Source organism: Strix uralensis, chromosome 16 (genome assembly GCF_047716275.1).
Source record: "Strix uralensis isolate ZFMK-TIS-50842 chromosome 16, bStrUra1, whole genome shotgun sequence".
NCBI classification, from domain to species: domain Eukaryota; kingdom Metazoa; phylum Chordata; class Aves; order Strigiformes; family Strigidae; genus Strix; species Strix uralensis.
In genome coordinates, this window is record NC_133987.1 from 7021135 (window position 1) to 7038522 (window position 17388).

Genomic DNA, 17388 nt, shown 5'->3' on the forward strand with positions numbered 1-17388 from the left:
CCACTGCATTATTTTCTCAAGCCATTTTTCGATACATCCTATTTACATTCTTTCTCAGCTATAATCTTGACGTCTTTACCTGGCAGATTTTTATGAGGCCCTGTCCAGTTCTCTGGCCTACAACTTGCAGAAATCAAAGACAATTGCAACTATCGCCTGAGGACAGAACCACTTCCGTTTTCTTTAGAGGTGCTGCCATTTTAGAAAGAAAGCAGGGGGATCTGGTAGTAAGAGATGTTTTTTCACGATTTGTGTATAACCATAAGGTTTGGTGGCAAAGCAGCTAGGGAATGCAGGGCTAGCAAAAGACCTGAGTTTATACCCTCAGATTGCGAAGCAGCAGCAGGCCACGCTGTCCTGCCAGCGTAGCTGTGTGCCATATGGGAGACCTCCTGTAACAGTAACGCGGATTGTTCAGTCTGCCTGGCTCGTGCTGCTTGTTAGCCTCTCTCTGAAATCCCTCTTCCATGCAGTTTGGGGATGACAGCTCCAGCAATAGAACTAGAATTACCCCACAGGAGAAAAAAAAAAGATGCCAAGAGGCAGGAAAGGGCCCGATTATCCTGCTGTGTACACAAGCTGGTAGAGGTTGCTAGTTGTGCTGCTAGTATTGCTAGTTGCACTGAATGTTTCAGCAAATTATGTGTGAAATCCGGAGTGAGGCTATACCCTCTCTTTGATGCTACATAATCATTAGACCTATGAAGTCATCATGGCAAGTGGGCAACCCACACCTCTTCTTGAAAAGGTGACAAGAACTGGTGCTGCACATACTTCCCACATGTTAACCCGTCACCCTCAGAGGCATCGTTACCTGTGACACCGCAGCATAACGCTTCCAACCACACTCGAGTGTTGCAGCTCTGACACCACCTACTCGCCCCAATGCATCAGAGAGACTATGAGCCATAACAGGACTTCTAAGCCCTCGTCCTTTCTGCGTGAGAAGACTGTTGCACATGCGTGACGCCTTCCTGATGCTAATGAACACAGTTTAATGACCCCAGTGCTGAGCGTTTCCCACATCAAGGAACGGCTGGACGTCTTGCTAAGACAGTCATTCTCCCCAGCCTGAATGGCTCTTTTATAAACATAAGAAACAGTATGAACCAATTAAGCCATATTTTCTCCCATGCTTGGGACAAGCTCCCTGATGATACCTGTGTAGCTTCCTCTTTCCTTCCTTTGAACCCTCATCAGGACCCTTTGCTTGCAGTGTGCACAAAGAAGCCGAGGCTCACTAAACTACTTGCATATCAATACCAACGTCTACCTGATGATTAGTAGGTTGTTGCCCTGAACTCTGCTGCTCTCAAAATCTCTGTCTTATTTTGTCTTAGCTCCTAAGCTGTTTGGAGCAGAGATTTTTTTTTTTTTTTCCCGCATTTATCCAGGAAGGATTGGTGGGGGTTATGAGGTGTTACAACTGAGCTAAAGTGAAACCTTTTTAGATGTGAGAAGACTCTCCTGGTGTTAAAAACCAGCCTCACAGATTCAGTGATCCTTCTACTTCCACTAAGTCAATGTTAATATTACTTATTGACTTCAGTTTTAACAGAATTCTCTACATGCTGCACACTTGTCATCTCTTCACAAAGACAATACCAAAGAAATTTCTTACATGCCATGATCAGACATACCCTTTAATATCACTCTGGTTTTAACACCAAACCTACTGTAGACATATTCAAAAGAGTCTCACCTACGAAATGTCATAAACTGTTTTTAATAACATTGATCTTAAGATCTACCAGATCTTTAGCAATGAAAAACCAGCAGAAAATACAGATCTTTTACATTTACTAATCAAACAACTCTTTTATCTTCTCAAAAAAATGTACTTAAGTCATGATGGCATTCTGACATTCTCTGCTAGACTTAAGGAGGGAAATAAGTAATAAAAATGAGTTCTCTTGGATCTTTCTCATCCAGATACAAAAGGGCCATCAAAGGAAGTGACTGATTAGTTTTAACTCAGAAGCCAGTCTTCAAGCAGACCCTGGTCTCTGACAATCTGCCTTTTCTCTGGGCCTTAAAATTAGCTAGTCATCCACGCCTAGTTTCCATCACCATGAATCAAACAAAGACATTAGCTGTGATCCTTTGGAAACAAGATATATGTTGTAAAAGCACGCTGAACTGGTAGAACTTAACGTGATAGTATCTCTGTGTGTCACTATGTGTCTCTCTCATCCTAGAATGTCATCCCAGCAAAAGCAGTGTAAATTCATTTCTTCCTAAATATGCTGCAAGAGCTCTGGTTTGTATGTTGCTGTAAAGTGCAAAATAGTTTTCTGAAGAAAAGTTGCAAAACGTGCATGAGGCTACGTGCTGAGATGCTGAGGAGAGGCAAATCAAGTCATATACCAGACAGCACGGGTATCAGCTGTGTTAGGGAAACTAAACCTTTATGGTCAAGCATTCCCTGCTTTGCCAAGAGCAAGGTGTGGTGTCTTTGTTCCTACTGCTGTCCCGCTTTCTTAGCCCACAGCACCACCAAACTAGGCTCTCTGAGAAAAGACTCACCACCCCCTTCCTTTCTCTAAAGTTTCTCACTATGGGCTTCCAGAGGGAAGCTGGAAACTCATTGCCAGACACTGCTGTTAAAATAGTACTTTTGAATTTGGCTTTCTTGTGAAGCTCAAGGCATCTCAGCTCCAGAACATGGCCCATTTCATTCATTATCAGCCAAACTGAGTCAAGTTCCAAGGGTCCAGGTACCCAGATGTCTGTAGGAAGGCAAAAGTATAAACACATTGACCTTCAGGACAACTAACCATTGTTTTCAAAAGCAGTAGTTGTAGAGAGCCAGCCCCTACCCTGTGAAAAGCATCCCTCAGACAAACAGAAGTTAAGGATTACCAGTGTTTAGTTCAAGGTGGATAGAAGTGAATGGGATGGGTGATTAATGTCCTAACAGCGTCTAGTGTTTATTCTATGCGATCTGAGTATTTCCAGCTAAACAAACCCCCTGATATTACTACAGTCTAAATCCAAGTAGAGAGTTATTCTTATTCTGCAACAACCTACTGTTACTAATCTTGGGCTTTTCTCCATGGCTACCACATCAAAACAGGAGATAAAGATAAAAGAGAGAATTTCTGCCAATGAAATTTAAGTCCATCTCTCTGAAAAAATAGGATACCCAAAAGACAATACATATGTTCAATGCCCTGCAGATTCTGAAATTCTCACGGAGATTTCTGTGCCACTCTTTTTTGCAGAGTCCCCATGTTTACTCAGTGTAGGGTGTGGTGGTGTTTGTCTTATGCAGAAATAACAAGAATTGTGAGTTTAGAAACACAACTGTTTTCTTTTAAGAAACACCTGCATCTGTTAGGGTTTCCCTCTCAAAGAAATATTTCCTTTGGAAAAACACTAATTTTTCTCTCTGGCCAGTTCAAGAACAATGACAACATTTAACTATTCCTGCTCCCTGAGGTTTCATGGACCATCACTTGCAGACCTGCTTGAGGGTGTGAGAAGCATTTTTTGAGACAAAAGGGACCCACATGCAGGACACCCATCCTTGACCACACCCGCTGTCAATGGGAGCTGAGGCCCACCGTCACCTCCCAAAGGCAGAAATGTAGCAATGTAAAGATTGACTCTTAGAGGACATTTCCAAGGTATGAACATTACCTTTCAAACTTAAAGTTCCCCCAAGGTTTTCCTGGCACCTTATTCTCCACCAATATTTGTCTCTTTAAGCCAGAAATCCAATCTGAGGTTCTTGTTGTCAATGAATCATTTTGGAGCCAGAGTAAAAATTCACTCTAAAATAGTGTAGAAAAGAATGGCTCTTGAGATTTTTTGAGGCCAGCTCCCGACTTGGGGAGATGGACAGGCTCTGGAAGGGGGCAGGGTCATTAAACTGCTTGCTTTCAGTCTTGTGAAGACACCAGAATCTTTCCTGTGAAGTAAACTTCCGACTCTACAAATGCTTCTTGATTGTTCCAGCCCACACAGTAAAGGTGACACAGCAGCACAGAGCAACAGTCAAAACAAAATAGGAGTGAAAAATAGTGACAACATTTTGTCACTTAGTAATTGTCAAATCAGGGCCTGCTTGCCACACACACACAGACACACACGAGAGTTTACAAGTTTGCTGTAGTTTAATTTACTCTTGGGCATAGCTTGGGAATGTTTCTAGAATAAAATCTTTTGGTGCAGCAGATAGCTTGGGAAAGGATTTGCCTCTGGGGGCAGGAAACAGTTTCAATCCCTCCTGTGTCTCTTGGAGGAATTTTTAATTTTAAAGCATTGATGATTATGCTAATTAGTGCTTACCCTCAAATGCCAATGGAATATAAATGTTGATAGTAGCTAAAACATACCGCAAATGTGCAGCAGACTCTTCCTCCAGAGAGTCATCTACGTTACACGATAGCTCAGCTGGGAAGAAGCAGCGTTCTTCACATGGAAAAGCAAAGCAACTCTGTCTTCGATCCATGTCATCCCAAGGTGGCACTTCTAGACTCTGCTGGATAGCCATGAATCAATTGTTACTTTATCACTTGGGCATGCTTTTCCACATAATATGTGTTAAAATTTAGTTCTCAGGTAAACATGAACCTTTCCCTTCAACAGATGTGTGAGCAACGTCAAGGATTTAGCTAGGATTCCTCACATAAACTTGGATTACAAGTGAATCTGTCTTAAATCTGAACCTACAAGAGGCTGAAGACCCTCGCTCCAAAAGTGGATTTGAAGGGGGCTATGCAGGAGCTTGCATTGCTTGCTGGTTTGAAACTCAAGGACTGAAGAGCTTGCAAAGTTGTGGATTCTGCACATACTTGATAGAACTGAAAAAGGAACTCAGGAATATGTTGCCATAAAGTAGTACTTGTTAAGTGTCATCCTGCTTCTGGTAGAGCAATCGAAGCAGATGCCTAAGTAGGCACTTCTCCATATAAAGAGGAGAGATGCACAGCTTGGGTATTCTGTGATAGATGCTGGACTCTAGCACTCACTCCTTTTTGCCTTCCCCTGGGCCCCGGTCTCCAGAAGTGAACACCATTTCATCTTCTAGTAAGAGATGGAGAAGTTAGCTCGTGTGCATATGGCTAAAATGCTAGATCCAGTTATGGCATCTTGTTCTCGTCACAGTGAGTCTATTTGCTCCCGCCAGCACAAGGACTCTTCATGCTAATAACCGACACATAATATATGAAGATTCCTCAGTACCTCTCCTGCATTTTTTCAGGCACTCTAAAAAAGACAAATTCTCCCACAATCTAATAGGAAAGAACTTACAGAACAACTCTGCTTACCAAAACCCACATGGAAAAATTTATGAAACCTTAAACAGAGCACTTTTAACATTTTCAAATTACTCTATTTTTAAATCTCTAGTGATTTTTTTTTTCCTAGCTCAAGCCTTTTTTCATCTAAGCATTATGAACTTCCATCCAAGCAATACTACCATAACTTACTCCAAAGCCTTTAAAGCACATCAGGCTATATGTCTGACCACTGGGCTTAAACCTCTGGAGATACCATAGATAGTCTCTGTTGCATGATTCTGCCTGAAGCTGATTGCCTTTAATTCCCAATAAAGTTCATCTGAGATACTTCAGACACCTCACAGTCTGTAGGGAGAACACTGTGTACCTGCTCATTTATCTCAGGGACAAAATACTGACCTTGCTACAAAACTGAATTGGTTGTATAGTCCCAGCTACACCAGCTTCTCTAAAACAAAGTTTGGGTTTTCAACCCAATCCTTTGGTAACAGCACCTGGTAGGTGCCAGATTAGAGGCTTCCACATGGCTCAGTCCTAGTGTAGGGGACAGAGCGGCTTCTTGAATCCACAGTATTCAATGACAAAGTGTTAGTTCAACTGCACAGGTCCTGCCAGAAGGATGCTCATTAGTCCAAGGATTACAAAGATAGGTGGATTTCAATGGCTCGAGCTGACTTAGAAATTTGTAATCGATTCCTTGAGTTTTCCCTTGGAATCGTGGATGCTGTATAGCTAACTTAAATCTACTGACAATAAGCTTTCTTGTCTTTGTGATCTTTTGCAGACCTCTTCAAAGCAGTGCACAGAATTCCAAGGATTCATGGCCCATAGGTTGAAAAGAGTCCCAGAAAAACAGAATGCCTGCGCTTATTTTTCTGAAGATCATTTGTTAGATTTCCCATCAGCACTGTCATAGGATGAAATCTTGGCCCCAGTTGAACTCAACAGGAATTTTGCCACTGACTTAAATGGAGCTAAAATGTCACTCCTGCTATTTGTCAAGTCAATTACATCCAGACAATACTTTAACATCTGGCTTCAACTGAACACACAGAAAAGTTCACTCCCTCAGTCTCTGAAGACAACACAGGACATTGGCTATCTCAATAAAAATGAAAAATTTGTTCTTGGCAAGCTGCTTGTAATAAAGAGTGGATGCGTCCAGTGACACTATCAGAACCAAATCCCCCTTCTTTAGCATATAGTTATTGGCAACAGCATCAATGAATTCTCTGTCATTTTCCGGGAAGAATGTCAAAAGCATCCATCTACTGTTGAAAGTTATTTTGTTGTAAAAACTTTGTTTATAACAACAGATCTGTCCTTGTCTGTGGTTTCCCACAGACATGGGGGGTTTTCACCCAATTCATCTTCTGTTTCCCAAGCCACTGGAAGGTCCCTTGCAAGGTTAGACTGCAGCTGATCTATCTAAACCCCTCTCTGAGTGTGGTGAGCAAAGGTAAGGCTGAAGGATAAGTGATTATAGAAGGACAACTGATGTGAGCTGGTTTCCCTCTTAAAAACCCAGCTGAGACAAGGCATTGTTGTTTTATTGCAAAATATTCAGGTTAGGTGAACCACAAGTGGGGTGCATCTTTTCATAGCAGAAAAAAAAAATAAAGCTATAGAGTTATTTCATCAGTGGTGACTTAAAAAATCTATTTGAATGGGAAAAATCATCAGATGATGTCTGGAAGAAAAGGGATGTACAAAGAGAGGGGCTTTTATGCTTACGGTAGACAAGGATCTGCACGCTGTTGTTCCCTGCTCCAAGTACTGGTGAGTTACTGTACTGCACACCTGTGCAAAACCAGCTTCCTTCCATCTCATTCCATCCCCTGGGAAGCAAAACCAAAATCAGTCTCTAGTATCTGATGAGCCTTAATTCCCAGCACTTAAATAATTAGCTCCTCAAATGTAGGAAAACAACTCTCATTTTCTGGATTAATGAAGGAAGCTGGGTTCCACTGAGCAAAGCTATTATGGAGCTGCTAATGCACGGTTTGATTTCATCGCCTGCCACTAAACACAGAGCGATGTGGGCTCCTGGGAGAGCAAGAGTACAAGGACAGCAATGCTGGAGGGTTAAAGTGGAAGGCAGTGGGGGAAACCCTAGCCATACTTCGTGGTTTTCTGCAGAGGAAGGGCTGGTTTTATTTGTGTTGTCTGCTGAGTTTCATCTGGGTTTATGAAGATGCCATATAACCCCAAAGAAAGCTGAAGTGCCAGGAGATCCTAAGGGGGGGATAGTTTGCTTTAATCACAGAGCAGGCAAAGCCAGTTTCTGAAGCAGGGTAACAGAAGCGTAACACACAGAAGCCTAAACCTCAGGTAGCCACGCAGCAGCTTCTGCCCAGGTTCTGTAGCTCAAGCAGTAGAGAATGGCACAGAGCTGTAGCGCCATGTCTTTCACAGCTGGAAGGCTACAGTGGTACTGGAGCGTATTTGTTCTCCCTGTTCATTTGGCTTATAAGTTGTTAGGAAACCGGTTGCAAAAAGTCAATCTTTTTCTTGCCTCATCTTGGCGGGTACAGGCATATAAACTCTTCAAACTTCTTTCTTTTATATCTAGGCAGAGGATGGGTGATTTCATTTTTCCTAAATGGATGGAGAAGGGACTGAGAAAAATGTCAGAAAAGACTGCAACGGCTGCTTTGCTCTGCCCTGGGAGGTTGAAACCGAAGCCATATTACATGAACAGCTCAACACTATTAGGTCCATTCCTTCCCCTCTCTGCATCACTATTTTGCTGCCTTGTCCCAGACTCTACTTTTTCACCCAGACAGAACAAAAGTCCCCACTGAACCCCTCTGCGGTACATGGAATGGGGAACAGAGAATAACTAGGAAATCAGGGCTTTTGAGATGTAACTGCAGCTATTCAACAAATGCAAAGTCATGCAGCTTCTCAGACAACAGGAGATGGCCTGGAGTGTTGATTTCCTTAGATTCTTCAACCATCAAAAAGCCCTTCACTACCGTGTCATTCTCCCCCACCCATTAGTACATCCAAATTAGTGGACCTGCAGTTCTGGATGTGGATCTGGGGCTAAATAGCTTCAGACACTGAAGCTCTTCTAACTGCAATACTGTCAATACGCCCTCAAGCACATAACATCTGTCACACCCCGCAAAACAAAGCAAAGCAAAGCAAAACAAAACAAAATAAAACACAACAAAACAAAACTTTTGACCTCTGTAAGAAAAGCTTGAAATTGTAATGGAAGCCCTAGGTTAATAAAGAAACCTTGGTGCAGACATGCAGCAGGAGTTGAGAGATTAATGAGGAAATCAATGGAACTGTGATGGCTTATGCAGCAAGGTTTGTGCTTCATAGCCCAACTTTCAGAGACAGGGACCAAGGACACTAGGGACCTGCAGATGCTTAAGAACCTCAGCACCTTCCCAACTCAGGAGCAGTTTTCTAGAGGTGACCATTCAAAATTCAGCATCTTTGAAAATGCAGAGATGCTGCTTCTTATGTCAGGGCTTGTTGGACCACTGACTTCAGAGGAGCTGAAGCAATCAGGAAACAATTATGTACAGTGGAGAGTTAAAAGACGGTAATTAAACTGTACAAATAAATAACTGAAGTGACTAAAAAAGTCCACCCAAAGCCTACTTTTGGAGCACTATTTAATGTAAATGAATCACTTAGTGGACAATGCAACAATCATCTGTTCAGCTTCTATTCATTATCAAAAACAATACAAAAGGATTGGCAGGGAATAGCCATGTGCCAGAGGGAGCCCTTTAGGAAATACCACAGAATCTGGACTGGCTTTTGTCTGTTCTTCTATTGTGTTCTGACAATGCTTTGCTAATGAATGTCCAACGTCATTTCAGTTGTCCTTTTTTTTTCTCCCCCAAAACAAATCAGTAGTAATCTTGGCCTTTCAGAATGAACTGAAATGTCTGTTCATGTTAGGAAAACTTCCACACATTATGTATCAGTTTTGCGAAGGTCTAAGAGGCTGAGGACGTGTGGACTCAGGCACCCTGGGAAATCCCACTGTAGGTGATGAGGCAAAATCCTTTGATTTGGGAAAAAAAACATTCAGTTTTAAAGAAATTACCACCTATCTTTGAGACTTCAAATGCTTACTGAATTCAGTACTTCAGTGAGTTGTACACTCAGTAAATTCATCGTTGGTTACTCAATTTGAAATTACACTAACCTCATTTTAAGAAAAAAGCTACTTTTCAATAGGGAGTATTTGTACTGATCGCGCCCAGCGTTATCTTGGGAGTTATCTGCAGGAAACTGCAAGCTAAAGGGAATCCCCATTAGGGATCTGGAGAGGTAAACATACCATAAACAGGCAGAAACCTATGCTAGAAGAAACAGAGGCTCAGAAAACAATATCAAGCACTAAAATACTGTCATGATGCTTCGAAACTGATGATCCACTGGCATTTCTATCTCTTACTGGTTTGGAATATCTGAAAGTTCAAACTTGATGGCGTAGCAGACCCATAGGAGTATCTTTTTCTTACCTGGTTCCTTGGCTCACTCCTACGTCGCTGCCGCAACGTACAGCTCCTGCCTGCAGTGTGGCTGCTTCGACTCTTTGCAGACCCGCAGCGTAAGCCAAATCACTGAAACAGTCTGAGTTAAGAAAAAAAGGGCAACAATGATACGCAAAAGAGAAAAGAGTGGGGCAGATAAGTAAGCTTTGCTGCTGAGAAAAAGGCATGTGGAATGGCACCCAGATTTGACTTCTCAAGGTTCTCTCTGAGGTTGTTTTATTTTGTATTAAGCAAAAGCTTAGGCTCTGCAGCAAATTTCTGCAGCCAGAGATTATTTTTGTCAAATCCAGTGACGATAGAGTATGTGGGTTTCTAGTTAACGCTATCTAAAATTTGAGATAGAAATGCACACTTCATAAAATCTTGCTACTAGCTCAGTCTTCCCAATAAAATAGAGATGGCATCAAACCCCCTAGGGCTTATGCTTGCAAAATCCTCACCAAGTTAGCTGCATAGCTTGGCTTGCAATTTGGGAGTTTTACTCACAGCATGTAGTCAGAATGCCACTGAAGGTGAGACTCAAGGGGAGGGCTGCCAGCCCATACCGGGACTATTTATGATATTACTATTTCCAGCTTCTTCCTGTCCTTCAGCTGGAGATCATTACTGTTGAAGCAGAGGCTGCAAAATGGGTGGCATATCTTCTCTGTGGCCACCACAGTTCAGTGCTTGGAATAGTAATGCAACCTGAAATAGTTGGCAGTTTAGATTAATACGCTGGGCTGTGAATGGTGACGCACAGTCCAGCCTAACACCGCGAGTACCGGGCAGAGACCTCTGACAGCGGCTTGGGGCAGCGACACCGAAAATCAGTCCGCCTGGAACTGCTAAAGCTCTCTGGGAGACACCACTTTAGTACACGACTTTAGTTCAAGATAGACGATTCGTGGTACCTACTAGGCAGAGCTGCCTCACAGAGTCATGAAAACAGGTGGTTAGAGCGCCCTAGAGCAGGAATCCTGAATTTTGCCCTTTGGCTGAAAGTTTTTACCACTAGACAGGGATTGGGCAGGCAGGGACAACTGCTCAGTTTCTGATAAACAATAGTTCATTTTGCAAGACCATTGCCACCATTTGCACTAATTGACACTTTTTTATAGCAATCTCTGTTAAAAGACAAAAGATCTCAAGTATCCTTTTGGAAGGAAAAAACCCCTGATTATGTAAACAGCCAGTATATTAAAGGAATCATCCTAATATTGAGATAAACTGAGAAGAAACCAGAATAATTAACCCCCTCTGCTTAATAAACTTCCTCTAAAATATTTTTTAAAAAAATGTATTAACTAAAATTCTGTTCCTCCTTGCTCTGGTAAAGAATTTTTTTTTTGTTAGTCCCTCGAGTGGTTGCTTAAGTCAGGTCTCACTGTAATTACATACCTCACAGCAGTGCGGGGAGACTTAATTAAGAGAGTCACTGTAGGTGTGTTGTCAGACAGACACAGCCTAGTCCTGCTGGAGGAGGCACTAGGATCCAGCTGCAGTGGGCATGTTAAGGAAGACAATTAAAGTTTGCAGAGGGTTTTGAGATCCTCCTGCAAAAAGCAGCACGGACACACCCAGCAGCCTTTATTCAAAGCCCCTCAACTCCATCATTGGGGAGTCTGTGGTTTTAAAAATCTCTCTGTACTCACCAGGAGACGCTCTGCCACACCGCAAGATTTAATATTCTCCCCCCTCCCCTCAAAAAGTGTGACTCACCAGTTTCAAACGGTGACATTTCATTCCCAAACTATTCCGGGAGCAGCTGGTTCCATAACACATGGGGATGTGGGGAAAAGGGAGGAGGGAGGGAAGAGCCAGATTGCAAAGTGAAAACCACTCTTTCTCTCCCCCACACAGGTATGTTGCTTTTAAATTTCAGAACCACATAATTTGGAACATGCTGGCAAATTCCATCAGAGGAAAACAATAAAACAAACACATTTCAGAAAAAAAAAATAATCTGCACACGCCAGTGATGCAATTCCCTGTCAACCAGGAGGGACTGGGAGAGCGGTTTGCTCTCCAGATCTAATAGATGCGAGGAAGTGCGCTGTCCCCACTTCTCACTCCTCTTATGAGTTTGAACCCTGCAGTTCTGGGCTGCTCCTTCAAACGGTTTCTCTGTGATGCAGACCCAGAGTTTAGTCATCAGCAATATCTTACTAACGATGAACAAATGTATGTGCAATGGGAAGATGACAACAGGGGAATGACAAAGAAATCACTGTCAGCTCCCAGTCCCGAGAGGAGTTTTGTGTCAGACTGCAGTTTAGCATAGCTCGTGTCCCTGCTGTGGGGACGTCACTGCCATAAGCATAACATCCAGCACGTGAGGACAGGGCCGCTGCAGGCACCGGCCTTGTGGGCTTGTCAGCACACACATGAAATTGCTGTGGTTGGTGCAGTGCCAGGGGCAGAAGCATAATCTCTCCTGGCCTCAGACTATAAATCTGTGCATGGGTGATTGGTGTCATAGAAGCGATCCAGCCCCATTCATTAATGTTTGTAAAATTCCACCGGGGAGGGAGCTGTATGTGATGTAACCTTGCAGCCTCCCCGATGGGAGTGTCCGGATGCACGCTGGCGGCGTGCGAGGCAGTCTGGCACGAAGGCGCGGGCTGCAGGTAGCCCTGCAGGTAGCCCTGCCAGCCCAGGAATGCGACCCGAGGGGCGAGAGCCTCGGGGCAGGCTCGTAAGGGGCCCAGCACAGGAGGGTTTTCGTCTGCGGGTGCTGGACTGGGGTGCTGGGGGCAGGCAGCCTGATGTGCCCCGCACCCGCTGTCGCGGATGATGACAGGACACTGCCACACACCCTGCTGTGCCTCATACTGTACGAGCTCCTAACCGATCCCCGTGCATGTCTGCACAGGAAATGTTTGATTACAATTTCATTCATCTCCTCTGCTGCCTTTATAAAAGGAAAGGCTGTTCTTGTGGCTTCCTCTACCCGGCAGTGGCTTGGGACCTTGCACTGGCAGATTCAAGCCTGTTCCATTCTTTACCTGGGGAAGCCTTACTGAAATCAGTGCTGGTTCAAGGAAGAGGAAGCTGGCTCGCTGCTTGATACTGGCATGCAGCAGCAATGACCTTGGCTAGGTAACCATCTCCTGAATACAAAGATGGATATAAAAGCAGCAATTCCCTTTTTAAGAAACAACCAATCTTCTGCTAAGGTAGGGAAAGGCAGGGGTTTGTTAAATAAATGCATCTGTCAGAGCTGGATTTTTTTTCCCAGCTTCCCTAAATGCCCTTCACCAGCAGAGAGGGGGAGGGGACCTGCTCTTTGAAGCCTTTTCCTTATGGGAATAGAAAACACGGAAAGAATTCAATTCTCTGCCACAGCCCAGCAGCACTGATACATGCTTCAAAAACCAAAGCCCAGAAGACAAGCCGGCTGGTGGGTGCGGGTGGCTTGGAGCCTCTGTTACCACCAGATTAGCCTTGTTCTATATCCAGCATCATTAAGTGTCCCCCGTAGGGTTAAAGCACAGAAAGAAGAGGAGAAGGAATGGAGACCGGGGAAGAAAAATTAGGAAATTCTGTGCAGAAAAGAACTGCCGTTATTAAAATCTTTGATCAAAAGCACCATCTAGTGAAGGAAAGGATCACTGCAGCTGGCATTGCTCTCGGGCAGCTGCATCAACGGCAAATGGAATTTGACTTTCACCACAGGTTTGCCTACTAAAAAAACCAAATATCACCATATGCACAGCCCGCGCTGTATCTGAGTGAACAAGAACACATCCCAGAATTGCTACCCTCCGTGTAAATATTTCTCCACTGCAAATGTTTTCTCCTCCTCCCATCATCTCCCACCGGAGAATCTCAGCCACCCTGAAACCCGCAGGGAATGAGGCACCACAGGAAAAGAATGATTTCCATGTTATAACTTGGGAGCTAAGGAAAAGAAAAGGTAAGTGACCAGTCCAAGGTCATGCAGGAAGCCAGAGGCAGATCCGGGAATAGAGACCAGCCACCCTGGACCCAGGGATGCCTGAACAATAGCACAGCCTCTCCCTCTGTTGTCATTTAACTCTTTCCTAACCCACCAAAAAGCAGAAGAGGGGTAAGCTATACACTTCTCTGCATATGTGCCTGCTGCCTTACAGCTCTTGGGGGCCCAGCCCCTCACACCTTACCTGCTTTTACCACCCTAAACTGAACAGAGAAGGCAGCAGGGAAAGATGGGGTTGGATATCCTGAGATCAGCAAAGCTGCAGGTAGGAGATATTTCTATACACTGTGCCTCAGCTGTCCCCTCAGCAATTAAAGCAACAGAAATGGTACCTCATCTTTGCCATGTCTCTATTTCTGTGTGTGACAAAACACCGCTATCTGCCCTGAAGGCGTTCAACACAGTTAAAAGGGTTGTGGTGTATGTCTGAGGATCTTTAGCTGCAGGAGGAGTGGATATTGCTCCCTCTTCCCCTGCTTTTGGGTTAGCTGCAAAGATCAGGGATTTTCAGCACGATAATACATCAGAAACGCAGTCTCACTAAGTCTACACTGTTTTCATACTGAGCTCGGAAATGCTGCAGTGCAGGGTCTGGAGAAGAGAGTAATTATAAACAACTGGAACCAAACCTCATAGAAACTAACTTAAAAAAAAAAAGGACTTGGGTGGTGCAAAAACCTGTGAGTGCAGTGAACTGAACCAAGAGCAAAATTCTCCCAGAGAGAAGAGATGAGAGACTAGTGACCAGGTGTCCAGCAAGAGATCTCCGAAAGGAGTCTGATGTTCTTGAGTCAGAGCTCTGTTCCAACTGGCACAAAAATCATGACCATCTTCTTGGATCCACGGCCTGGAAGGGACAAAGGCAACTGATCTGCACAGAGCTGCAGTGGCAAAGGATGGAAAAGCCCCAAGAAGCCCTTCCTTCTCTGTTTTCTACCTTTGGTCTCTGTTTTTTCCCCTAACAGCCTAGTCTGTTTTCATTCACTCCTATAAACCCAATCTATCCAAGCAGGGAGAAGAAGGGTCTGCACTCCTGCATCAGAGACTGAGACAAGAAAATCTTTAATCATGCCACAGCCCTTTGAACATTTTACATTTTCCAGCCAAAGGCACTGTGAAATTGGGAGCTTTCAGTTCAAACTAGTTCAAGGATGTTGTCCCTGGGGAAGGTTTTTGTTACCCTGTAGGGATTTCTGCACAGATCTTTGCTCTTAGGGTAAGAGCAAAGCTTTTCTTAAGAGAGAAGCTACATCTTATACTCCTTGAAAAAAGGTGACAAATAAGAGCCTGGAAGAACTAGAGCACAAAATTGTTGCCCTAGAGAATAGGGTTAAAAGGCTGTAGATCTGCATTCAGTGATGCTTGCAGTAAAGCAGATGTCACCAAACACAAGTGCAAACAATTCCTTGAGTTTGGAGATTTCTTTTCTCCACAAAAAAAGAGCTCTTACACTTCAGGAGGGCAGCTATAAAACAGCAGGATGTTTGTCAAGGAAGTGTTAAAATGCTAAAAGGATTCCAGCCCTTTGCAGTTCTGGTCTGACAGAGAAAGAAAAGAGGAGACTGAGTGCTAATTAAAACAACAGGCATAGTTTTAGAAGACTATACCAACATTTACCAGTCAGGCCTGTATGGTCTCCAAAACAGAAGTCCTCGATTCAGGATAGACTCCCCTCTAATGTTTCCGCAAACAAAGGCATGTGGACATAAGTCACCTAACTGCCATCCAATGTGCAATGTGTGAATCAGCAGGTTTAAATCAACGGTGAATTTGTTGCTAATTATACTAGGTTAACCTAAGAAAATAGAATCCTCATCAAAGCCTTAGTTCAATGAATTTCCTTCTCTAATTGCAACTCATCTAACCCTTTGCTATATGACTCGCCACTCGTACAATCACTGCGGGGCACTTCGTTTCAATCAACTTTGCCAGTCTGGTGACAGACTATTCCCTGATAAAAAAAATAGGCTGGCAGATACCAGGTAAATGACCACAGGAGCTTGTACAGAGCTCTCGGGTAACTACTGTCCTGTAAGAAAGAGAATGCATTAGACTACAGCTCATCTTGCCCCACTTTGGTGGGAAAGATGGTCTGAAATGGCTTTTTCCATTTCTGATTTTCAGAAGACTGAACTGACTACAGCTTCCAGTAAGGTTGTCATAACATAAATTACCTTCTTCTGTTTGTTTTTCAGTATCATTTGTGTAAATAAAATTGATTCTTTCCTTTCATTTTGCATTGGTGCTGAAGCCAGAAAATACATTACCATCAGACCTTCCAGAATGTGATTTTTTTGGAAGATCTTGAATTTTCATTTTCCTGAAATACCGATCCTTTACTAATGGCAAACTTATTGAAATGAATTCACAGCTTCAGTTTATTTTCCTTATTAGAAGAGAGGCGCCGAACACTGTTATCATAAAAACTTATGATAAAACTGACTTTCAAATAGCTGTCATAAAAAGCTGTCCTTTATCTTCCTGCTGTTCACAGGGAGAGACATCTGGGGTTAACTGCGTTTGTCTCTGGATAATGCTAAAGTATTTCCAACTGCCTCTGTAAGCGTATCTATCTTCTGCTCATGCACACCGTAACAAGTAGGTGGAAAAGCTCCCTGTCCTGGGATGAAGCCATGCACCCTTTCCTTCCTCAGGGCAAAAGCTCCTTACGCCACTGAGTCCATTGGGACTTTGGGATCACAGGGGCCTCACGTTTCCAAAGCCCTGGTCAGATTTGTGCTAAAGCTTGGCATCGCTCTATTGCCCCTTGACAGTGCCGTTACCTCGATGAGGAGGTTTAAAGCTACAGAACTTGTAGCACATTCATGCCCCATTTCATCACAAACTGAAACGCTTCCATACCACTGCTGCAGTCTGTGAGCACCTCCGCACAGAGCTCATTTAAAAACGGAGAGATCAGATTTCCCCTGATCATGGCTTTGAAAGGAACTCTGCATAAATGTCTCTTTTTCTCCTTCTACAGGAATTCACTCATCGTTCCTCACAGTCACGCATTACAGTCCCGTTGCGTGCAGTTTCTCCATCTTCAACTTTCATACAGAGATATCAAAGGAGAGAACAGAATTTAGGTCAGTGTAATCAGCAATGTGCACATAAAATAATGACCATTGCAAATGGGAAGTCTTCCAACCTCATCAGAGATTCTGTTTGGAGGTCAAATTGCTAATTAGAGAAGACTCCCCTAAATCAAAACACAGACAAAGTCTGCCCAACTGAGCTGCTTAGGAACAGCCCAATTTCTGTGCTTTGAATCTGATGGTCAAAATTAGCCTCAACCGCAGGTGTCTGGTGAAGCCAAGCTGCACTTACCTACCCGTTTTCCCTTCTCTACCCACTTCTGGCCTTCCCTCGCCCAAGCGACGGCAGTTTGGGTGCTCCCCGCCCCATCCTGCAAACCCCGCCAGCAGCTCGGCCGGAGGCGACCCCGGAAGGAGACACGGGATAAGCGATACCCACGCGAAGGGCTGGAGCCCCCCGCTCACGGTGAAAACCCTCGGCCTCAGCGCTGCGGGTGGGAAAGGCACCCCCCTAGGGGAACCCCGGGCCGGGAGCGCCGCTCCCCGGCCGGACGACACCGAGGGGCGGACCGGCGAGGGCAGGCCGCCCTCCGGAAGCTACTTCCGGTGGCGTCACGGAGGAGCTGCCTGTC

The 17388-nt window shown here is 44.1% G+C and overlaps 1 long non-coding RNA gene across 8 annotated transcripts; it reads right to left on the reverse strand.

Annotated features, from left to right (window-relative positions):
• Positions 1 to 1710: 1710 nt before the first annotated feature.
• Positions 1711 to 17347, reverse strand: LOC141950939 (uncharacterized). 8 transcript variants are annotated; one of them, XR_012631206.1, is made up of 4 exons: positions 17049 to 17347; positions 9746 to 16768; positions 4341 to 7087; positions 1711 to 2729 (listed from the first exon to the last, which is right to left on the reverse strand). It is a non-coding gene; the product is annotated as an uncharacterized LOC141950939 (long non-coding RNA). The 8 variants fall into 8 exon arrangements; XR_012631210.1 differs by lacking the exon at positions 1711 to 2729 and having other exon boundaries at positions 4100 to 7087; positions 9746 to 14565; positions 16581 to 16768; XR_012631211.1 differs by lacking the exon at positions 1711 to 2729 and having other exon boundaries at positions 4100 to 7087; positions 9746 to 10465; positions 11159 to 16768.
• Positions 17348 to 17388: the final 41 nt, after the last annotated feature.